Source organism: Zootoca vivipara, chromosome 1, assembly GCF_965207765.1.
Source record: "Zootoca vivipara chromosome 1, rZooViv2.hap1.1, whole genome shotgun sequence".
Taxonomy (NCBI): domain Eukaryota; kingdom Metazoa; phylum Chordata; class Lepidosauria; order Squamata; family Lacertidae; genus Zootoca; species Zootoca vivipara.
In genome coordinates, this window is record NC_142582.1 from 83826327 (window position 1) to 83848839 (window position 22513).

The following is a 22513-nucleotide window of genomic DNA, read 5'->3' on the forward strand; positions in this document are numbered from 1 at the left end:
AAGGCTACCGGGTTGACCTGTTGCGTGACCGTGAAGGGGCCCAGCCTCCTGGGTGCTAACTTCTTGCATCGCCCCCTGGTGGGAAGACCTTCCGAGGATAACCAAACCTTGTCCCCCACCCTGATGACCTCTCCCGGTCGCCTGTGGCGATCTGCCCCCTTCTTGTACGCTTCCTTGGCCCTCTCCAAGTGTTCTCTGAGTTGCTGGTGCACCGTCTCCAGGTCCTCTGCCCAATCCTCTGCCTGTGGGCCCTCTTCCTCCTCCTCCCCCTCCCTCTCCGGGAAAGATCTGAGGTCGCGCCCGTAGTTGGCCTTAAAGGGCGACACCCCTGTGGAGACGTGCACCGCATTGTTGTAGGCAAATTCTGCCAGTGGCAGGCGATCCACCCAGTCCGTTTGCCTCTGGCTGACGTAACATCTCAGGTACTGCTGCAGAATGGCGTTGACCCTCTCCGCCTGTCCATTGGTCTGCGGGTGCCTAGCCGTCGACAAGCTGACCTCCACCTGCAGGAGGTTCATGAGCCGCCGCCAGAACCTGGAAACAAATTGGCGGCCACGATCCGAAATAACTCTTAAAGGCAATCCATGCAGTCTGAATACGTGGTCAACAAACAGCTTGGCCGTCTCTTCTGCCGAGACCGCCCTGGCACACGGTATAAAATGGCACATTTTGGACATGAGGTCCACCACCACCAACACTGCGGTCTTGCCCCTGGACGACGGCAGGTCTGTGATGAAGTCCATGGACACTACTTCCCACGGCCTGTGCGGTGTGGCTAAGGGCTCCAGCAAACCTGCTGGTGGCGCTCTGACCACCTTTGCTCTCTGGCAGGTGTCACATCCCCTTACATAATCCCGAACATCCTCCCGCACCCCTGGCCACCAGAAGTGTCTCATGACTAGGTGAGTGGTTTTGTCCCTCCCAAAATGACCCGCCGTTGGGTTGTCGTGCATCTGCTTGAGGGCCTTACCTCTCAGCTGTTTGGTTGGCAGGTACAGGGCTCCCTTGTAAAAAAGCAAACCCCTCCTTTCTTCAAAGTCTTTGGCCTGCGCCCCCCCTCTCAGTTCTCTGAAGATGCGGGTGGCAAATTCATCAGCTGCTGTCAGTGCTGTGAGTTCTGCCTCGCTCACCACTGCTGCTCCGCAGGACCATGCTGATGGGGGGAAAATATGCCTGGGTGCTGGTGGCAACTCCTCCTCCATGTACTCTGGCTTGCGGGAGAGGGCATCCGCCCTGACATTCTGCTCTCCCGGGATGTAGTGGATGGAGAAGTTGAAGTTCGAGAAGAACTCTGCCCACCGTATCTGTCGCTGGTTGAGCACCCTGGCAGTTCTCCAGAACTCCAGGTTCTTGTGGTCTGTGCACACCTGGATGGGGTGCTTGGCGCCCACCAGGAAGTGTCGCCAGTGCTGGAACGCAGCGTGGATCGCGAGAAGTTCCCTGTCAAACACTGTGTAGTTGCGTTCCGGCTGGGTCAGCTTCCTGGAGAAGAAGGCACAGGGTCTCCACTCTCTGTTGGCGTCCAGTTGCAACAGAATCGCTCCCAGAGCCTTGTCCGAAGCATCTGTCTCCAGGCGTAGGGGCGCATCCTGCACCACGTGGAACAGGTGCTGGTCTGAAGCGAATACCCTCTTGAGGCTTTCGAACGCTGCTTGCGCCTCTGGTGTCCACCGGAACTTCTGCTTGCCTCTCAGGCAGTCGGTGATAGGAGCCGTGACGCGAGAGAAGTTCTTGATGAACTTCCTGTAGAAGTTCGCGAAGCCTAGTAGGCGTTGGGCATCTTTGCGCGTCCTGGGGCTGTGCCAGTCCAGGATGGCCTGCACCTTGTCCTTGTCCATCGCCAGCCCCTTGTCTGACAGCTTGTAGCCCAGGAAGTCCACTTCTTTGGTGTGAAACTTGCACTTCTCCAGCTTCACATACAGGTGGTTGTCCTTCAGGCGCTGCAACACCTCCCTGACATCCTTCACATGCTGCACTGGGTCATTGGAGTAGATAAGGATGTCATCCAGAAAGACCAAGCAGTTCTTGAAGAGGAGGGACCCCAGGACGTGGTGCATGAAGGCCTGGAAGCATGCTGAGCCCCCTTGCAACCCGAAGGGCATCACCAGATATTCAAAAGAGCCCAGAGGCGTGAACATCGTGGTTTTCCATTCATCACCCTCCCGGATCCTAATCAAGTTGTACGCCCCTCTTAGGTCGAGCTTGGTGAAGATCTTGCCCCTGCGTGCCGCTGTCAGGAGATCATCCACTCTGGGCATGGGGAAAGCCACTGGCTCTGTCACCGAATTCAGCCGTCTAAAATCCACCACAAGACGGCGCTGTTGCGTGTCTTTCTTGTCCACCCAGAAGACCGGGCTGCCCCCTGCTGCCTTACTTTCCCTGATGAACCCCCGCTTGAGGTTCTTGTCGATGAAAGCGCGCAGATCCTCCAGTTCCTGATCTGACATGGCGTATAGCTTGGCTGGGGGTATAGTTGCCCCTGGCACCAGGTTGATCTGGCAGTCAAAAGGCCTGTGTGGGGGTAGGTGGTCGGACTCTGCTTCGCTGAAGACCTCCTGCAGGTCCCAGTACGGCTTGGGTATTGCCTCACCCCCCTTGACGTGCATGGTGGCCACCGTGGCTATCGGAGGCCCCTCCCCTGGTTGGTGCTGCATGCAATGTTCCAGACAAAAGTCCGATCCAAAAGTGATGCATCTCTGGTGCCAACTTATGGAGGGGTCGTGGCGCGTCAGCCAGCTCATGCCCAAGACGATGGGGGGGTCTGAGATGGTTGTGACGTTGAAAGCCAGTGTCTCTGAGTGCCTTCCCACCGTCATTCTCATGGGGGGGGTTTGATGCGTGATGGCCCCTCCCAGCAGCTCTCTGCCGTCAATGGTGGCCACGTGCAGGGGAAAATCCAGCTGCAGAAGTTGGATCTGGTGCTCTTCCGCAAAGTTTCTCGAGAAGAAGTTGGCTGAGGCACCACTGTCAATTAAGGCGAGGACTGTCAGGGGATAGCCATTTGGGAGCGTGAGCGTGACTTCTAGAACCACTCCTGCTCTGGGAGGGGTGGGCTGGCTGTGCTCCTCTCTGTGCGGGTGGGCGGGCGGGGGCTGTTGTCTGCTGACTGTGCCTGGCTGCTCCCCCTTGTCTCCTGCAGCCAGGCTGTCTCGTTTCCCTGCGGTGGTGCTGCGTCAGCTGGGGAAGGTACAACCGTTCCCGCCTTTCCTTGCCACTCTCTGCGATGAGGGCAGTCTCTGACGCGATGCCGGGGGGAGTTGCAGAGAAAGCAATTCCCGCCTCTTCCCTCCTTGCGTCTTGGCGCCGCCGGGGTTTGAAAAGCCCGCGCGCGCGCTCCTCCGATCTCCATCGGTTCCGGCTCTGGGCTTGGCCTGGGCGGGTCTGGGGGCGGGCCCTGGGGTGGGGTTTGGTGATGTGGTCTGTCCTGGGAGCGTGGGAACCAAGGTTTTGCTGCGCGCGTCGCTTGTTTGTCATTCCATCTGGATTCCTGTCTCACCCCCACCGCTAGCGCCGCTTTGCTTAACTCATCCATAGTTCGCGGTTTGGGACCTCTTGCCAGCTCATCCTTAACGTCTGCGTGCAAACCCATGTAGAAGGCTGATTTCACTGGCTCACTTTGCAGATCCCACCCCAGTTTGTGCACCAGCATGGTGAATCTCGCCCAGTAGTCCCTAACTGTCGATTTTCCTTGTGTTAAGTTATGAAGCTCCTCTTTAGTGGCCTCCATTTCACTGTCACTAGCGTACATTATTTTTAAAGCTTCTAGAAATAATTTTGCGTTCTTCATGCAAGGATTTTTTTGCGCGATGAGCGGTCTTACCCATTCTCGGGCGGCCCCCGTCAAATGCTCTATGATAAAGGAGACTCTGTGCGCGTCATCTGGGAATTCTGCTGCATGCAATTCCAGCGCATAATTTATTTCTGTCTCGAATCCTAGGTACTCCCTAGGGTCGCCGCTAAACTTGGTGACTAGGCTCTGTCCCCTTCTCACTTGGACTAGCTGCGGCTGGGGCGCCCCCCCACCTCTAGCGGCTTTCTCCTCTTCCAACTTTTTCTGTAGGTCCAAAACCATCACCCTTAGCTGTTTCTCAGTCTCCTCTTTTGTCCTCACCTGGTCCACCAGCTTGTTCAGCTCCTCCTGCGCCCCTCGCGCTTCCTCCTGAGCGGCATGCAATTGCTGCTGTGCGTGCGCTGTGAGGTTCTGCAGCTCCTGCTTCGCTGCTTCGGCCTCCAGCCTCCAATGCTCAGCCTCTTGAGCGCTCATCGCTGCACTCCAAAGTAGCCAAAAAAAAGATTCGGGAGTTGCTGTCAGAGGGCCTGGTATGGCTACTCTAGAGTAACGACTCCAGCATGGTCTTTTAAGGTTTTTATTAAGTGCTGATTATTTACAGTGTTCAGAGCAGTAAAAATGCATCCTTAAGGTGAGGTGTCTGAACTCCCGAATGGCGATTGGCGCGTTTTCTTCCAGCACCACAGCTTTGGCAGACCCAACCTCTTCCCCCTACGTTTGCGTCGCAATTCGGGAGTTGGGGGAATTGGCCTCCCCCCTGTGCGTCCAACTTCCTGTCCCACCTGCGGCCTGGGCTCCACAACCTTGCCGGAGCCTCGGACACCACTTCCTGACTCTCCGCTGGAGGCAGAGCTCTCCTTACTCTCTCCCGCGCTTGGGGATGGGCTGGAACTTAAGATGGGAGGGACTTCCCTGTATCCCTCGTCCCTCACAGGTTTGATCTTCTTGCAGTCCATGGGACTCTCAAGAGTCTCCTCCAGCACCATAATTCAAAAGCATCAATTCTTCGGCAATCAGCCTTCTTCATGGTCCAGCTCTCACTTCCATACATCACTACTGGGAAAACCATAGCTTTAACTATATGGACCTTTGTTGGCAAGGTGATGTCTCTGCTTTTTAAGATGCTGTCTAGGTTTGTCATTGCTTTTCTCCCAAGAAGCAGGCGTCTTTTAATTTCGTGACTGCTGTCACCATCTGCAGTGATCAAGGAGCCCAAGAAATTAAAATCTCTCACTGACTCCATTTCTTTCCCTTCTATTTGCCAGGAGGTGATGGGACCAGTGGCCATGATCTTGGTTATTTTGATGTTGAGCTTCAGACCATATTTTGTGCTCTCCTCTTTCACCCTCATTAAAAGGTTCTTTAATTCCTCCTCACTTTCTGCCCTCAAGGTTGTGTCATCTGCATATCTGAGGTTGTTGATATTTCTTCCGGCAATCTTAATTCCATTTTGGGATTCATCTAGTCCAGCCTTTCGCATGATGAATTCTGCATATAAGTTAAATAAGCAGGGCGATTCTTTAGTCTAATTTATTTTCAACCTAAGGTTATAAGGAGATCTGTTTCATTGCTACTGGTTTTGTTCCTCCTGTTGCTGCTTACAGTAAGAAACTCCCACTCACAATGTGCTTATATAGTACTTATTAAACTGGTGATTTTTCCTCTTCTTTACCTTTACAGTGGTACCTCTGGTTAAGAACCTAATTCATTCCGGAGGTGCGTTCTTAACCTGAAACTGTTCTTAACCTGAAGCACCACTTTAGCTAATGGGAGCTCCTGCTGCCGCCGCTCAGCATAAGTACAATTTCTGTTCTCATCCAGAAGCAAAGTTCTTAACCCCAGGTACTATTTCTGGGTTAGCGGAGTCTGTAACCTGAAGTGTTTGTAATCCGAAGTACCACTGTACCTTTAACCAGCCCTAGGAGAAGGTTTGGCTTGAAGTGACTCCGCAGTCCCTAGACCAGGGGTCCCCAAACTACGGCCCCCGGGCCGGATGCGGCCCAATTGGCCTCCCAATCCGGCCCGCGACGACCCCCGCCGCCCGCTGCCGCCGCCTGCTCTTACGGCGTGCGGCGCGGCGACGATCTTCAAAATCGGCAAAAAATTGCCGAAAATCCTTTGTGCGCATGCATATGGGCCTCTCCCGACCCAGAAGAGGTCATTTCCAATGCACTTCCGGGTCGGGGAAGGCCCATACGCATGCGCACAAGCAATTTTCGGCGATTTTTCCCCGACCGCGTGCGTGTGCGCATGCGCACGGGCGCGCACTCCCCCGCCCTCCGGCCCGCTGCGCGCGCACTCCCCTACCCTCCGGCCCGCTGCGCGGTAAGTCTGGGGACCCCTGCCCTAGACCCTGCATGATACCTTGACAAGACAAAACAAAGGGTCAGGTCATTATTTGGAAACACAAGCTTTATTATAAAAGCAGTAAAAGTAAAGGGACCCCTGACCATTAGGTCCAGTCGTGACCGACTCTGGGGTGCGGCGCTCATCTCGCGTTATTGGCCGAGGGAGCCGGCATACAGCTTCCAGGTCATGTGGCCAGCATGACAAAGCCGCTTCTGGCAAACCAGAGCAGCACACGGAAACACCGTTTACCTTCCCGCTGTAGCAGTACCTATTTATCTTCTTGCACTTTGATGTGCTTTCGAACTGCTAGGTTGGCAGGAGCTGGGACCGAGCAATGGGAGCTCACCCTGTCGCGGGGATTCAAACCGCTGACCTTCTGATCAGCAAGCCTAGGCTCTGTGGTTTAACCCACAGCGCCACCCGCATCCCTCATAATTAGCACATAATTATCTCCCCACCCCCACCCCATCCTACCTACAAAGGCTAAGGAGTAATCCTGAATGGAGTCCCTATGATGGTTGGATGGTGCTTTGCCTTCTGGCAACCCCTGCAGCCAAGATGGTGCCAAATGTATTGACCTGCTTTCCTTTGGAGCACAGCAGTGACCCCAAGGGCTGGGGGGGGGGACTTGTTGTCTGGGCAGCTCAGGATCTCCCTACACACTGCCCAGGTGTGCACCCCAGGGTGCTGGTAATGCAGCAAAGAGGAGACCCCCAACCTTCCTGGCTGGACGTTTACAAAGCCTGGCTGGAAAGGTGTAGGAATTGGCACATAGTTAACCAACCCCCTTGTACAGTATTGCTCTAAGAAACACTGCAGCGAGGAGGGAAAGCGGGGTTCGTGAACATAAAGCTTCCATAAATAACAATTTTGAGGGGTGGAGAGATATTGGGAAATAAAAAATTCTAACTATACATTTTTCCTGAATTTCTGTGTGTGTGTGTGTGTGTGTGTGTGTGTGTGTGTGTGTGTGCGTGTGTGTGTTGTTTCCATTTGTCACAACATCTATGCATATTCCTTTGCACTAGGAAACAATAATGAAAAGACTCAAAATTAGCTTTCATCTATAATTGATTCCAAGTGTGTATATTAGTGGGGTTTATGTAGATCACCATGTGTAATTTCTGCCGCAGAAGGGGTTTCAAACGGAGCTTGTAGATGCCCCAACTTGTTCAAAACCAGAGACACTTGCATTCCTTCTTCTATAAAATACATACCATGTTTCTGCTAAGTGTTACCATATTGCTCTTAGTGCTTCAACATGTCTCCATGTGGGATTGTGTGGGGACAGATTTCTGAATGTGGCCACATGTTCAACAATTAGGACTGGGATAATGAGGAAATCCATTTGTATGAAAAAATGGTCACATGAGTGCTCCCCAAATATATTTAAATCTATATTCTAGAACAATGGAGTTGTGGATTATGCTGAAAATAAAGACAGTGCCACTGTTGTTCTAAGAACATTGCAGGAATTATTTTTCATGCTCTCAGATGTTGCAGGTCTCAACTCTTTAGCTGTTTTGTGAATATAACAAGTTTTACACTTAAGTTGCCATCTGTAGCCATTCACATAGAAATAAGTTCCATTGAGCTCAGCAGGACTATTCTATATGGGCCAGCCTTTGGAAGATGTTCAGAAACGTCAGGAGGTCCAAGATGCTGTGGCCAGATTGTTAACTGGATTGACATTTCTTCTGATTCAGTTATAAACCATGGGTTTTCCTGGGGGGAGCCATGAGCAAATGAAAAACAACTCGGACCCATGTATAGAACACCTGTGACAAGCAGAAGTGTGGATGAGCCCTTAGAGAACTTTTCTACCATCTGATCCTTTTTACTGAGGAAATAAAGCCTGGAAATGATAAGAATTGCATCTGGGACACTCTGCACAGAAAAGTAGGTGTTCTACCACTTGAACTATGGTTTAGGGGGAAAAACACAACCAAGGGAAGTTATTTTGAATACTCTAAAAAAATTGACTTTTCTGTACTCCCATTTCTCCTTACTTTCAAGGCCTAAGGCTACATTGACACCTGCTTTTTCAAACAGTGACCTGGCTTTACATTAACTCCAGCAATAATGTTTTGCTCTTTGTGTGGGCCGCATTGTTACTTCAGTTAAATTGTTGCTCTACTTGTCCTCTTACCTTCATGCTAAAATGCACAATAGCTTTCAGGTAATCCTTTCTTGTTGGGGAAATGGGTATGAAGGTCACTACTACTACCGTGTTTCCCCTTTTTTAATACGTAGTCAGAAAGTAAGCCATGGCAGGGTTTTTAACCATTTGAGAGCTATAAGACATACCCCGAAAATAAGCCATACTTCCGCACCAGCTAGCAGGACCCAGCATGCCGGCCGCGACAGGAGGAGGAAGCCTGCCGGGTCGGGTCAGTGCCCGGAAGCGGCGGTGGCTGCTGTAGTGCCAATAAAGCGTGCAGCAGTGCCGCACGGAGCACCAGCCAGAAGGACCCAGCTCCTGCAATGCTGGCCGTGGCAGGAGGAGGAAGCCTGCGGGGTCGGGTTGGTGCCTGGAAGCGGTGGCGGCTGCAGCGCTGACAAAGCGTGAAGCAGCGCTGCACGGAGCACCCAGGGCACGAGCGGCAGGAGGAAAGAGAGAGAGGCTCGTTGCTTGCGCACTTTAAGAGAAGCAGCCAAAACCGATCTCCACATTCCGAGCCTCCCTTTTGCTCGTGCGGGCATGTTAAAGCCCCGATCAGTTCACTCCCCACTTCTTCCTCGCCATCCCTCCCTTTCACGCGTTGCCTTGACCCCGCAGCCCCCCTCCCTGGCCATCTTCCCCTAAGTGCAGCGCTGCTTCGTGCTTTGTCAGCGCTGCAGCCGCACGCTCTCTGTGTGTGCACGCGTCTCTTTCTTTCTCTCCCTGTGCGTCCGTCTCTCTCTCTCTCTCTGTGTGTGCGCGCGTCTCTCTCTCTCTCTCTCCCCCGTGCGTCTCTCTCTCTGTGTGTGTGTTTGTGCGCGTCTCTTTCTTTCTCTCCCCGTGCATCCGTCTCTCTGTGTGTGTGTGTGTGCGCGCGCGCGTCTCTTTCTCTCTCTCCCCAGTGCGTCGCTGTGTGTGTGTGTGCGCGCGTCTCTTTCTTTCTCTCCCTGTGCATCCGTCTCTCTCTCTCTGTGTGTGCGCGCGCGTGTCTCTCTCTCTCTCCCCCCCCGTGCGTCTCTCTGTGTGTGTGTTTGTGCGCGTCTCTTTCTTTCTCTCCCCGTGCGCCTGTCTGTGTGTGTGTGTGTGTGCGCGCGTCTCTTTCTCTCCCCCGTGCGTCTCTCTGTGTGTGTTCGCGCGCGCGTCTCTTTCTTTCTCTCCCTGTGCGTGTCTCTCTCTCGGTGTGTGTGTGTGTGTGTGTGTTTGCGCGCGAGTCTCCCCCCCCCCAACAGAGAAAAGGTTCCGCTTCGGCTCGTCATTCAGCCGCGCGCGCGCACCAGGGGCATGGGCCCAAGCCTCGTCCCCCTCGCGCTTCCCTCACAAGCGTCTCAGAGCGGGACGGGTCACGGCCTCCCTCCTCATTCCCCAGCCGGCGTGAGAGAGCCCGGGGAGCAGCCTCTATACCTCCACGCGCACACACACCCGGCCGCCTCCAAAGCCATGGAAGCAGGAGGAGAAGCACCAGAAGCTGCTGAGGGAGATGAGCAGCCTCCTGCCCAACCGCAAGTGCTTCGACTGTAACCAACGCGGTCCTACCTACACCGACATGACGGTGGGCAGCTTCGTGTGTACCTCCTGCTCCGGCATCCTACAAGGTTTAAATCCACCTCACAAAGTCCCCCCCCCCCGTGTGCACATCTGTCTCCGAGGCAGGTGGCCATCCAGCCTCTGCTTAAAAGCCTCCATAGAAGGAAAGCCCTTGACTCAGGATGGGTAGGAGGGGAAAGGGAAAAAATAGAAGAGGCAGAAAATGGAAAAGACCATAACAGAGTGGCAGAACACCCTGTGCTCTGTATGCATAAGGATCCCAGGTTTAACCCCCAGGTACCCCCAAGTTTGAAATCCTGGAGAGCTGCTGCCAGCCTGGTTGACAGTAAAACCTGGATAGCTCAGTAGGCTAGAGTGTGGTGTTTATAATGTGCGCGGAAGAGAGCACCGAGTGTCCTGAGCCAGTGGGACCCAGTTGTACCAGCACTTTAAAAAAAAAAAAGACACCCCCTGAAAATAAGCCACCGTGTGTTTTTTTGAGGAAAAAAAGTTATAAGACGGTGTCTTTAAAAAGGGGAAACACGGTAAGTTATATTTGTGTTGAAGGATGGAAGCAACTATATTCTCCAGAGCTGTCTTCTCCAGTATAATCCCTTAAAGTTATTGAAACTGGCAAATTTTCAAGTAATGAAATTTGTTCAAGTGCACATATTACACTGTTCAAGTGCACATATTATACTGGCAATGAGTATGTCCAATGGTGAATCCATTGCAAATGAGTGGTAATCATTTAGTGACATAAAGGAAGTTCCAATGCATGTGAATAGTATAAGAGGCAGAAAAATATTGAGAAAGCAGGGCTATCTATAAAATGCTCTTTAATGTAAGTATGAGTTGTCAAATTGATAAACAGGCTTGTTTTATTCATCAGAAATGGATAAGGGAAGAGCTAGCTCAAGAAAAATGTAGAATTGTCAAATATCATCTTCTTATAATCTGGATCTCAAAGAAGTACCAAACATTTCATGAAACAGAATATTCCAAAAAGTATATTTGCATTCAGATGTGTCAAAATGAAGAGTTTGGTTAATTTCTTTGAAGTCAAAACAGAGAAAGTGATGTGCATATGTGTTTTAATTGAGAGAAAAAAATGAAGCCTTACATTGAAACAGAATGAAAATAAGAGATTTGTGACGTCAGTTTGAACTGATTTTTTTTTTTATGGCGATACATTTTTGAGAAGTAAATAGTTTCCTGGAATTCAACATTTTTCTATAGATACACCTAAAGAATTAATATTGTTCCTTTGAAGATGGGTAATGTAATCCAGCAATAGCAAGCTGCACATGGAAATGGGTTTCTATAGGCAGAGGAAATATAGCAAATGTGTAGAAGGCTGTTGTATGCTGCAAAGAAAACTGCATAAGGCAGTAGTGGCTTTTTTGCCTTTTTTGCATAGTAGTCTGAAGAAGCAATCATTTGTTTTAATGTGTGTTTGCGTGTATTGTTAATACAGTTAATATATGTGTGTGGTATTTGTTTGTTTTACAAAGAAGCATCTTTATATAGTTGCATTTTTAAAGGTTTATTTCTACAAGGTTCAGGGGAGGGGGGGGGGGACCAAAATCAACCCATGACAAAACCAGTGGAGAATACTATCTACCAGTTTTTTTCAGTAACTTATAACTTTCCAGTTGACTACCACACCTGTGCAGGTTCATCTTGAGTATTTTATATGTGTGTATGTAAATGATGCTCTACAACTGTGGAATCTTTAGTGATTTGTGGTTGGCAAAGCAGAGTTTGTTCCAGAAGCGCTGGAGGGTTCACTTTATTTCTGTGCTATCTGCAAACATCTCCCTTCCTTCAGAATTGCAGAAAGACTACTCCTACCATAGCTCATCCTAAAGGGGATTGAAAATACTTTGCGAGGCATTCAGCACAGCTGTTGCTTGGATACGGTGTGCCTTGTTCTGCCCCTTCCCCCCTCCAGCAGTGTATGCAAGAACTATCTGTGGCTGATTTAAGTGAATTGCACCTGCAGGCAGGAGCGTAAAACCCACCTGATGTAGCTTGTAAGCTTGGGGTTCCCTTTTATTCAGCAATTATTATCCCTCCCCGCACCCTTCCTCCCAGCTCTTCAAGACAAATGAGTGCCCTTGCTACTCTGTGCCATGTTTGAAAGATTCCTGTGAGGAGAAACACTTTTCTTTGCCTTGAAACCCAGACAGTGGTCTCCCTTGCATTAAGCCTTTTTATTTCAGATGCCATTTCTGAGGCTCCTGCTGCTGCCGGCAGCCACCCTAATTGCTGGAAAGCAAGCTTGCTCATGAGTGCGGTCAATCTGGCACCAGACCACAGCCTGAGAATCGCCCTTAGTCTGAGATACTGTCAGAACAATGCAAGGAAGAGATGCTGAATATTTAAAGCATAATGTTTTCCACTTAGATATGAAAACACTCTCTCCACTTCATGGGCTTGCAGTTGCAGATGACAGCAACCGTTTGGTGCATAAAATAATCAGATTTTGACTGATTTTTATCTGGCTCCTTCATTGGAAGAAACTTCCTTGCTTTTTTATAATGGGCTCATTTAGCAAATTTAGATTAAAGAAGGTTGTAGGTACACAACAAATGACTATTAACAAATTGAACTTGTAGATCAAATGAAGTATTTTAACTATAGGGGTGTAAGACTCTGAATCAGAGAAGTTGTGGTAGCAAAGATTTCACGAATTTAAGGAAATAATATGGCAGCTTTGTTGCCTGATACCAGGAATAATTTATTCCCACAGCCAGATCTTTATCCTCATTCCTTTTGCACAATGGAAGCTACTGTCAGTAGAGAGATAATACTGGAGAAAAACCCGATAAACCTTCTCTTCAGAAAGCACAGCTAATTATTTTTGTTTTTATTGATTCACATTTTAGTTTGGGAACCAGTTTTCTGATAAATGTGCATCCAGTGCTTTTTTCCCCTAGAAAAAAGGTGCCAGTACTCACTGCCCACAAATGGCCAGAGGAGGGAGAACCAAGCAGGCAAAGGGGGAAGGCACTCTGCACATGCTCAGGAAAGGAGGCAGCAGGACTCCAGGATCTTACAGAGCCTCGTGCCTCATCCCACAAGCCCAGGAAGCACTTTCCCAGTTTAGGGAACAAGGCTGAAATGCTCTGAAAGGGCTGGAGAGCCATGCCCTCTCTCAGCACAAGAAGGGACTGTGGCACTGGGGAGGGCAAGCAAAGCAGAGAGGCCATGGCAAAAAAAAGAGGTGTTGGTACGGCTTACAGGGGTGTACCCCCCTCAAAGAAAGCACACTGTGTATCACACCCACTCTTACTCTGATTGTAACTTGGTGAATTTCCTTTAGTCTACACTCTGCAAGTGGGCACTGTGAGGATTGGTTTATCACTTCATCTAGGGTGGCCCAATATGCCCTCCAGATGTGGTTCTCATCATCCCTGGCCATTGGCCATCCTAGCTGGGTCAATGATGCCACTTAAGGCGGTGGCATAATGCAAGGCAGAATCTTGCCAGATATCTTAGGAGACCAGCAGAACCATGAGGATACAGAAAGCATTTTGGATAGTGGCTTTAAAGATTACCAACCCAACAGAAGACATTGCAGATTAAATAGCAACACAGTTGTGTGATCTAAGTAACAGCTCCCCATCAGCAGTCTGACAGCAGCTGTAGTTTCCAAACAGTATCAAAAGACAGCCACAGCCCCATTTATATATCACACAGCAATAGTGGGTAGAATAAAAGCACCTGACATAATGGCTAGATATGCCTTCTTCAGTGTTTCCAGGGTGCGGCAGCCTTTTTTGGCAGTCTGTCCTTTTGAATGCCAAAAAAGGGCTTCCAATAGCATCCATTCTGTGAAGGGTAATGGCTGTGATAAAGTTTACTGTCCTCCACTTGATTGATCACTCCCTAAAGCCCTGATCTTGCCTAATTGTTGGTGAAAATGTGCTGTGGAATAAACCATAGTATCAAAAGCAAAATCACCAATGTGCTTTTATAACAAGTTTGTTAGGGCAGAGAGTATTTCTTCACATGTCAATAAAACACTTAGTGCACACAGGTTGTAGTTTCATATCACATTTGTGTCAGCAATCCGCCTGCCTCAACTTTAATGAGGCTGTATCTGCCAATATGTTTTCAAAGAGAGCATATTCTGCTACAATGTTTTAGTAAAGCATCTCTCCCACAGAGATCTTTCTTTCTTAAAAAGAGCTTTATCTAACATACAATAAAGTGAAATATCTGATTTAGACAGGTTGGAAAAGGAAGGTGCCAGTATTTGGAATCTGGCACGCTGATGCCTTTGTGACAGCTGCTGTAGCACAAGTGTTTGTCTGGAAAGCAGGGCTGAATTGTTTTTTGGAAAGTTATCCTCTTCCCTTTCCTTGCTATTAAATATAGGTAGTGCAAAGTTAAAATGTCCCATCCCTTGGTGAAAGGCCCATAGGAGATAATTAATCAGAAAGGAGGGGACACTGGGCAGCATATTACATTATCTAAAATACTACATTAAAAATAACCAAAATCTTAATGAAAATGCACAAACTCGCAGGCACCACCAAAATACTTATTTGCAATAGTTATAATGCATTCCCCCTCTTCCCTACTGCTGAGATGTTTCTGGTCAATCAGCTGGGTGTGGAGCAGGGTCATAGGAAGGGGGGGGGGTTAAGTCCCCTTATTTTTTATGTTTTTATTTTAGCCCTTCAAAGTTTATTTACTGTAACGGTAGCCCTTACAATCACCCTATAAAGGTGCAGGTAGGTAGCCGTGTTGGTCTGAGTCGAAGCAAAACAAAAAAAATTCCTTCAGTAGCACCTTAAAGACCAACTAAGTTTATATTTTGGTATGAGCTTTCGTGTGCATGCACACTTCTTCAGATACCTATAAAGGTGATTAGTATTACTATCCAATGGAAGCTGAGAAAGTGGCTTCCTTAAAGGCCACCCAGTGAATTTATGGCAAAAGGGAGATTCACTAGAGGTCATTAGCAGCTTGTCAAAACAGTTACCGTATGCCTGGAGTGAACTCTAAATTTTCACCCCAAATTTAGTCTGCAATCTCAAGTCATTGCATTCACATTACAACACCAGATACATATGTTGCCTGTCATGTCAAATAGACGATGAGAAAAAACTGCAGAGAAATGCAAAATTTGAATAGTTAAGTCCCCTTATGTGGAATCTCTCTCTCTCTCTCTCTTTCACACACACATGCACTGTTCAGCTGATTGGAGGCAAACCATTACTAGCAAGGGAAAGAGGGCATGACCTGGAGCGGTGCAGGCCAGAGGCAGCCCCCTGCTGCTGTCATAGAAGTTGACCAATAAGCAATGTTCATGTATGTTGTCCAACACCAAAAGAACCTAGGTCACATACAGTTCAAGCATAAACCACAAAAAACGCAACCTGCTGAGAAAATTACATACAATGTATATACAGTATATATATATACTTACATGAGAGAGCGGTGAGTGCCACTGCTATTTACTACATTGTTTACCCCTATGTGGAGATAAATTAGACATTGTATGTAATTTTCTCAGCAGGTTGTATTTTTTGTGGTTCATGTATGTTGTCGAACTATTTAAACAGTTCATATGGTGCTGATGTGAACTAAATTTCAAAGGCGGCGCTTTTTCTAATGTCTCAGGCGAAAGGTTGGACAGCAACTAAACACTGTCCACATTTAACAGAACTCCACAATATTGCCTGCACTCTGCTATTGCTAGTGTGCCTCCCTAGGCTTGTTCTAAGATTTGTCTGTCAGCATGCCTCTTCCTCCTGTAGCCTCCATGAATATCTCCTTCCACCCGTGTCTGACAGCTTCCCTATATGCCTGCTGTCTGGGTCCTCATCCCAGGCTCTAGCTGCAATAAGAGACTCCTGAGCACAGACTCTGATCTGTATTGACGCTGGCATTTTTGACAGACTGGAAAGGTTTCCCCTAGTGGTGTGTAAGGATTACACAGGAAAGAATTGCAGTGGGCTGTCACCTTGACTTGCTAGCTAGCTAGCTGCGGGTGGGTGGGTGGGTGTTCTAAGCCCTGCTGACAGAACCCATCTCTCCAGCATAGTGCAGGAAAGAGCTTTAGATTTTCTTTTTCCAAAATCCAGGGGATACTGAATCAAACAAAACCTTGTGAGTTATCCTTGAAAAATACTCAGCATATATACATATTTATTTTGGCTAAAAGACAAAAAAAAGAGAGAAGGCCATACAGTATAACTTTCCTTTATGTCCAACTTACGCTTTTTAAACCAACAAGCTAGCCATGAACTGGAAACTAGTATACGTGACCCATGAAAATATATGGTTCCCGAATTTGAGGCATAACTTAAGCATTAGCCTCTGGCCAGTAAAAGAAAATTCTTATGTTCTGCTTGATTGACTGTAACTAAATGATGTTATGGTCCTTCATAAGCAGAAGCAGTTTTCTGACTGACTATTGTTAGGTGGGGGGAAAGGGTCATAGTGAATCTGTACTGACTCATATCTCTTTGTGTGTGGAGCTAATGCAAGATGAGCACTATTAATTTCATTTAAAAGAAAATTTCTGCTTGGAGTTAAGAAAAATATAGTGAAATCATTATAATTTTGCTTTTATTTGCATTTAGCAGTGTTGTGTCTGAATATGCTTGAACTCAACCTATCATTTCAAAACTTCAGTAAATTATTTTCAATGGTCTTTTTTTTGGGGGGGGAGGTAAGGATGTGAAAAAGGTGTTTCATTGGGTTACCATTGCATTAATTTCCATGTGGTGTATCATTTGGGCTTTGCTCTGCTTTATTACAGAGGATTAAAAAATTTCCTCCACTGAAGAATATACGTGTGTTGTCCCTGGTCCTTACAATAACTGGACATAGGTGTTTTATTGCATAACTCAAAATTGAGGTGAGAACAGTTCCACTATGTTCAGATTCCTTTTATTGGAAGCATTTAAATTGTTGTTGTTGTTTAGTCGTTTAGTCGTGTCCGACTCTTCGTGACCCCATGGACCACAGCACGCCAGGCACTCCTGTCTTCCACTGCCTCCCACAGTTTGGTCAAACTCATTTAAATATCAGCATTGAAATGTAAAATAAAAAAATTCCTTCAGTAGCACCTTAAAGACCAACTAAGTTTATATTTTGGTATGAGCTTTCGTGTGCATGCATTGAAATGTGTTCTGAAGGAGAAGGTAATGAAGTAGCCACATGGGCTTTTCTGTAACAGATTGATGCAGCTGCATGTAATGATAGCTATCAAGTGATGAAAATCACTTTGGTGGTCCCAAGGAGAGCTGCAGCACTAACCTGTTTATTTTACCCCCTTGAGCCTGGAATGATTTAGGGTCCAGTTTTCCTAATAAACACCAGCCCTCAAAAATATTACTAGAATTTTATTCAAGAGCTCTGTGTCATATTTGGCAAAGAGTTTTCAACATCATAAGATTGCCCCCAAATAATACCTATATCTCATGCAGAGAACAACAGTGCTTTTGTCCTCTTCCCTGAGGCGTTACAATTACTTTCTCAACTTACCCCAGTTTGCAAGCCTGCTCAGCTCCAGAATTGCAAGAGCTTCATGGAAATTCTCTGTTTGTGATGGAATAAGAAAGCACGGAGATGGAGGGGGTGAGGGGGTAGTGAAACAGAGAAGCAGACTTTCTGCTAATAAGTGACCCCTGGCTAGAAGCTGTCTGTTAATGCTCTTAAATGAACTACTGCTGTGGAACTCAAGGCTGGAGCCAGAAGCCTAATAAAAGGTACATTATTACTGCTGTTCAGATAAAACCAGATAATTTTGCTGCTCTAATTCAAAGATTTAATGGTTTGTTAATAAAATATGATTTGGGAACACAAGAGCCTATCAACTGAGGAGGTTGTATAATGGCATTAATAAAGCTAATAGAAGTTGTTGCCGGAATCTTGTTTATTTCCCTGTTTGTTAATTGAAAAACAACTTTTCATATGTGCTGGGAAAAGCGCTGTTTATTTTTATGCCATTTTGTATTTCCATACATGTACATGGATGAAGAGCTATGTCAATATGGGTTGATGGAAAGATCAATAAGGTATGATGCAGGATATATATTGGTGTGATGCTGGCATTCCAATCCCTAAATAAAAAATTTGGAGATGTTGTATTAATTTTGAAGTACGTTCTGAGTACCGTATATGCCGGTGTATAAGGCAACTGGGTGTATAAGACGACCCCCTAATTTTCAAGTTAAAATATAGAGTTTGGGATATTCTCTATATTTTATGTACTTGCGATTTCTGGCACAGCAGGGACTCGCCGAGCGGCGCTGGAATCGCGTCTTCGCAGCCCATATCCAAAATGTCCGCAGCGCCAGAAATCGCTTCTGAGCATGTGCCCTCACTGCTTGGCGACTCCCTGGTTTAGCGCAGCATGCGGGGGACTTGCCAAGTGGGCAGTACCTGGTGTATAAGACGACTCCTGAATTTTGAGATGATTTTCCGGGGTTAAAAAGTAGTCTTATACACCGGAATATATGGTATGTTTCAGATTGTAGGCCTCAACTTGGCAAAGCTGAGCACCTCTCAGCAAGAGAGTTGATTTCAAGGCAAGTGGGATGAAATAGGTCACACAGTACATAAAGTACTGGCTATTTAACCTTGAGGATGCAAACATATCATCTATTCGTCCATCAGTATCCACACATAATGGCCATTGACATTAATTATAGACAGCTGTGCATGTAACTCCTCTTAACCCTAATTAGAGTAAATGGGAGAGATGCAATGGATGCTAATGGTACAAGAGACAGCCAAGTTTTCACTTTCGAGTTCAAAGAGCCAGTAGCTTCCCTTGTCACCTCTGACACCCTGTAATCACATAATCACCCACTGCACATGCACTCTTGACTCAGTTTGTTCTGTTGCACATGCATGAAGTGGTGTTATTTTGGGAAACAGAGCAAACAAGATTTTATACGTAATTTCAGTTGCCCTTATTAATGTCATTTTGTTGTATTTACTGCTTGTTAGATTGCATGCTGTACTCTTGAATCAGAACCAGTTAAGAAGTCATTAGCTACACGTTTGCTGCTGCTAAATTTTTTTACAGTGCTTTATTTGAACAGTAGATGAAGCAATGCACCCTTTATTGACATTTTATTAATACTGTCAGACTCACACGTACACACTGAGAGCATCCACTTTGCCCGGAAGATTGAGAAGGCCCCCAATTACAATCCACAGTGCCTGCAAAACGTATGTGGTGTTGGTTTTATCTAGCTACTATTAGCACATAATTGTATAGTGATATTCTTACTATGAACAACAAAGGCCCTTTCCCAGATCTCTCATCACTTTGTGAGTCAGTTTATTTCAGAAGTATAACAATTCCTGCACAAGTTTTTGAAGAATGCATATGCAGTTTAACACTATTGTAACTTGTCATAGAATCATAGAATCATAGAGTTGGAAGAGACCACAAGGGCCATCCAGTCCAACCCCCTGCCAAGCAGGAAACACCACCAAAGCATTCTTGACATATGCCTGTCAAGCCTCTGCTTAAAGACCTCCAAAGAAGGAGACTCCAAGCAGAGGCTTGTCATTGCAGTTTTGCCCTATATTATGCAGGAACAAATATTTCTATCATTATTCTATAATGTAGTAGTAGTAGTAATAATAATAATTTATTTAGACACCGCCCATCTGACTAGGTTGTCCCAACTACTGGGGGGGGGGGGGTTTGCAACAAATCAAAACATCAAACACAGTAAAACAGCAAACATTAAAAACTTCCCTATACAGAGCTGCCTTCAGATGTATTCTAAATGTCAAATATTTATTTATTTCCTTGACATCTGCAAGAAATGGTACTGCAAGATTAGGTAGTGTTTTTGCTTTCCCCTTTCCTGCTACCTATATTGCTATGTGTATTTCCAGGCTAATTGAAAACTGAACTAGATAAATATTTTAGCTGGTACTCATAGATACAGAAATAACTATAGACCAGCGTTTCAAATACATTAGTCCTTCTCATAATCTATTTGCAGTTCAAGACTGCTGAATTAATGACTTGGGCACTGTCCACCTGCTGATTCTCCCTGTAGACCACTGGCATCAGATGGTTAGTTTAAAAATCCAGTGGTTTGGTAATTTTCTTGCTTGTTTTGTTGGCCTTTATACACAGTGCAAGACCTACTTCAGTTGTCAGTTTAAGCCATGAAAAGAGCTGGTGTACCTTGTGAGCTATGGGTTCAACTTTCTTACACGTTCTCTATGCTGAAAACGTTATTGTTCCAATCCTTTCACTGAAAGAGCAAAGTGGTTTTTGTGCTTGTAATAGGATTAATTTGCTCTTCTTGAAACCTTTTTGAAATTTTAAAAAAACACTTGATTAACTGAAATGAAAAGCAGTGTTTATCTCAATCTGTTCTGTTAGCTTGTGCAGAACTGAGGTGGCTGGTGTGTTGTCCCTGCAGAATGAGAGCAATTCTTTTGTCTTTGCTTTTGATCTGAGAGGCAAAATGATGTGTGTTCCGATGTTATGTTTGTGTGTCTTTGCATTGTGCACGAACTAATTGAGAGGAAAGAACTAACCTGATTTATTTAATTTATTTAATGCTCTTAAGCTTTCATATTGGGAGAAAGCTGCGTTTCTGAAAGGAGGCACAAACCAAGCAATATCAGGCTGCAATACGTGCTGTCTAGATCTCTTGAGTGATCAGTGCAAGAGCACCACCGGCTTGCATTGCACTGGCAAGTTATGTTTACTGTCATTCAACTAGGAGGTGGAAAGTTCCCTCTTAAACTCCTGAGCAGCCCCCAAAAGCCTTTCCAGTCCTTCATAGGGCTCAGCTTTATTTTTAAAAACCCTCAGTTTTCTGCCATCATTGCCACTTATTTTAATACATCACTGGGGACACTAGCACCCCACATATAAAAGGAAACCTAGAGAGCCCCAGTAATGTGTTGGAGCAGAACTGTAGTAGCACATGACCAATCAACCATTGGTGAGTGGTGCGTAAAAAGACCAAAGGCACAGATTGTAATTATAATGAAAAATTGAAATGGATTTAAAGAAATCAGAATTGGCAAATGCTAAAAATTCATTTCTGCCATTTGCATCTGGTAATCTTTCCCCAGGACATCTGTGCATGAGTATTAAAGGGTGAGGGGATGGCCATCTATAGTTTGATGCAGCAAACAGAAGTAACATGGGTGTGTCATTGGGTTTGCAGCAAAAAGTGTAGAAATGCCCATAGAAGCAAGTTAATGAATGATCAGAATATTACCCAGGCTGTGCTCAACCGCAGTCCCAGTGCTATTCGGATCTATTAAAATACATATCCATGCACATGAAAACTGTTATGTGGCTTTGACACATTAAAAAAAAAGAGTTCATGAGAATCACCCCTCAATATACAGTAGTGCTTCTGGTTTTCAACTCAGAAAGAAATTGTAAGCTGTAAATTTTAAATGTATTCTTGTTATGGTATGGGAATGTGAAATGCCCTCTTGGGCAGATATTGTCAACTCCTCTGAGGTTAAGCCTTCCTTGCCCCAGGCAAATGTCCTTACTCTGGGGAAGAAACACCACAGTTGGGCTTTAAAATATTTCAAACAGGAAACTGTCTTAGGTTCCAAAGTGATCAATCTTCAGAATTATGCCAGTCTGGTTTAATAAACCTAAGCCTTTTCATTCTTTAAGCTATGAGAATTCCTCCGGGTTAAAGTACATATAAAACATGCAAAGTGTTTTGAAGAGTTTAACCTTTATTTATTTTTTAAAAAAATGCTTAACAAGTGAGGATCTTACATATCCTGCTTCTCTGTGAGTGACAAGAAGATTGTTTCATTGCTGTCTAACTTCTACTTAGAGTAGACCATGGAAACCAATAGACCTACATTAGCCACATCTATTAATTTCAAGGGATCTACAGTGATACCTCTACTTACGAATAACTCTACTTACGAATGTTTCTACTTACAAACGGAGCTCCGTCCGCCATCTTGGATGCGGTTTAGATAGGATTTTTTCTACTTACAAATTTTTAGATAGGGTTGCTTCAACTTACGAATTTTTTCTCCCAATGCATTCCTATGGGATTCAACTTACAATTTTTTTTTTGACTTACGAATGTGCGTTTGGAACGCATTAAATTCGTAAGTAGAGGTACCACTGTAGTCTGAGTAGGACTAGCAGTGGATACAACCTACCATTTTAAAAACACAGTAATGTCCTCTATAGTTCTTTCCAAATATTACTCACCTGATGAGGGAAAGTGTGCTCGGTGGGACCTTGGAGAGACATTTAGCCCTGCTCCAACTACTACTAACAGTAGTAGAACTACCTGCTCCAACTACTCTCAACATTGTTGAGAATAATGTCTGAACCGGGGTGGACCTCTGGGCAATTTAAGACCCCAGTTGCCAAGCATTCTAAGTTGGACATGGAGCCAGCAAACATAGATCATGAGTTCAGTAGAGAACCATATTTTAAATATGGTGGTGGTTGAGTTGGTATGGGCTTCACTGAGGTATTAGTTGATACAATTAATGTCCATAAACTATAGCACTGAAAGGGTTGGATCCAGACTTACTTAAGCCCCATTTATTTCAGTGGGACTAAAGCATGCCTACTAACTTAATATGGCACCTCTGCCATATTAATATTTGCAGCCTCTGTGTTTTTAAAATATCAGTAAACAATCAATAACAAAGTAATCAGATTTTTAAAGAAACAT

At 46.0% G+C, this 22513-nt stretch overlaps 1 protein-coding gene across 6 annotated transcripts in view; it reads left to right on the plus strand.

The window, feature by feature from the left end:
- TSPAN18 (tetraspanin 18) overlaps positions 1-22513 on the plus strand; it is a 163674-nt gene that overhangs the window by 87683 nt on the left and 53478 nt on the right. For 2 of the 6 annotated variants that reach the window (XM_088669159.1, XM_088669153.1), the window contains exon 4: positions 16606-16704. The exons of the other annotated variants lie outside the window; for them this stretch is intronic. The gene's annotated coding sequence lies outside the window, so the exon portion shown is untranslated. The remainder of the gene's footprint in view (positions 1-16605; positions 16705-22513) is intronic. 6 annotated transcript variants of the gene reach the window in all.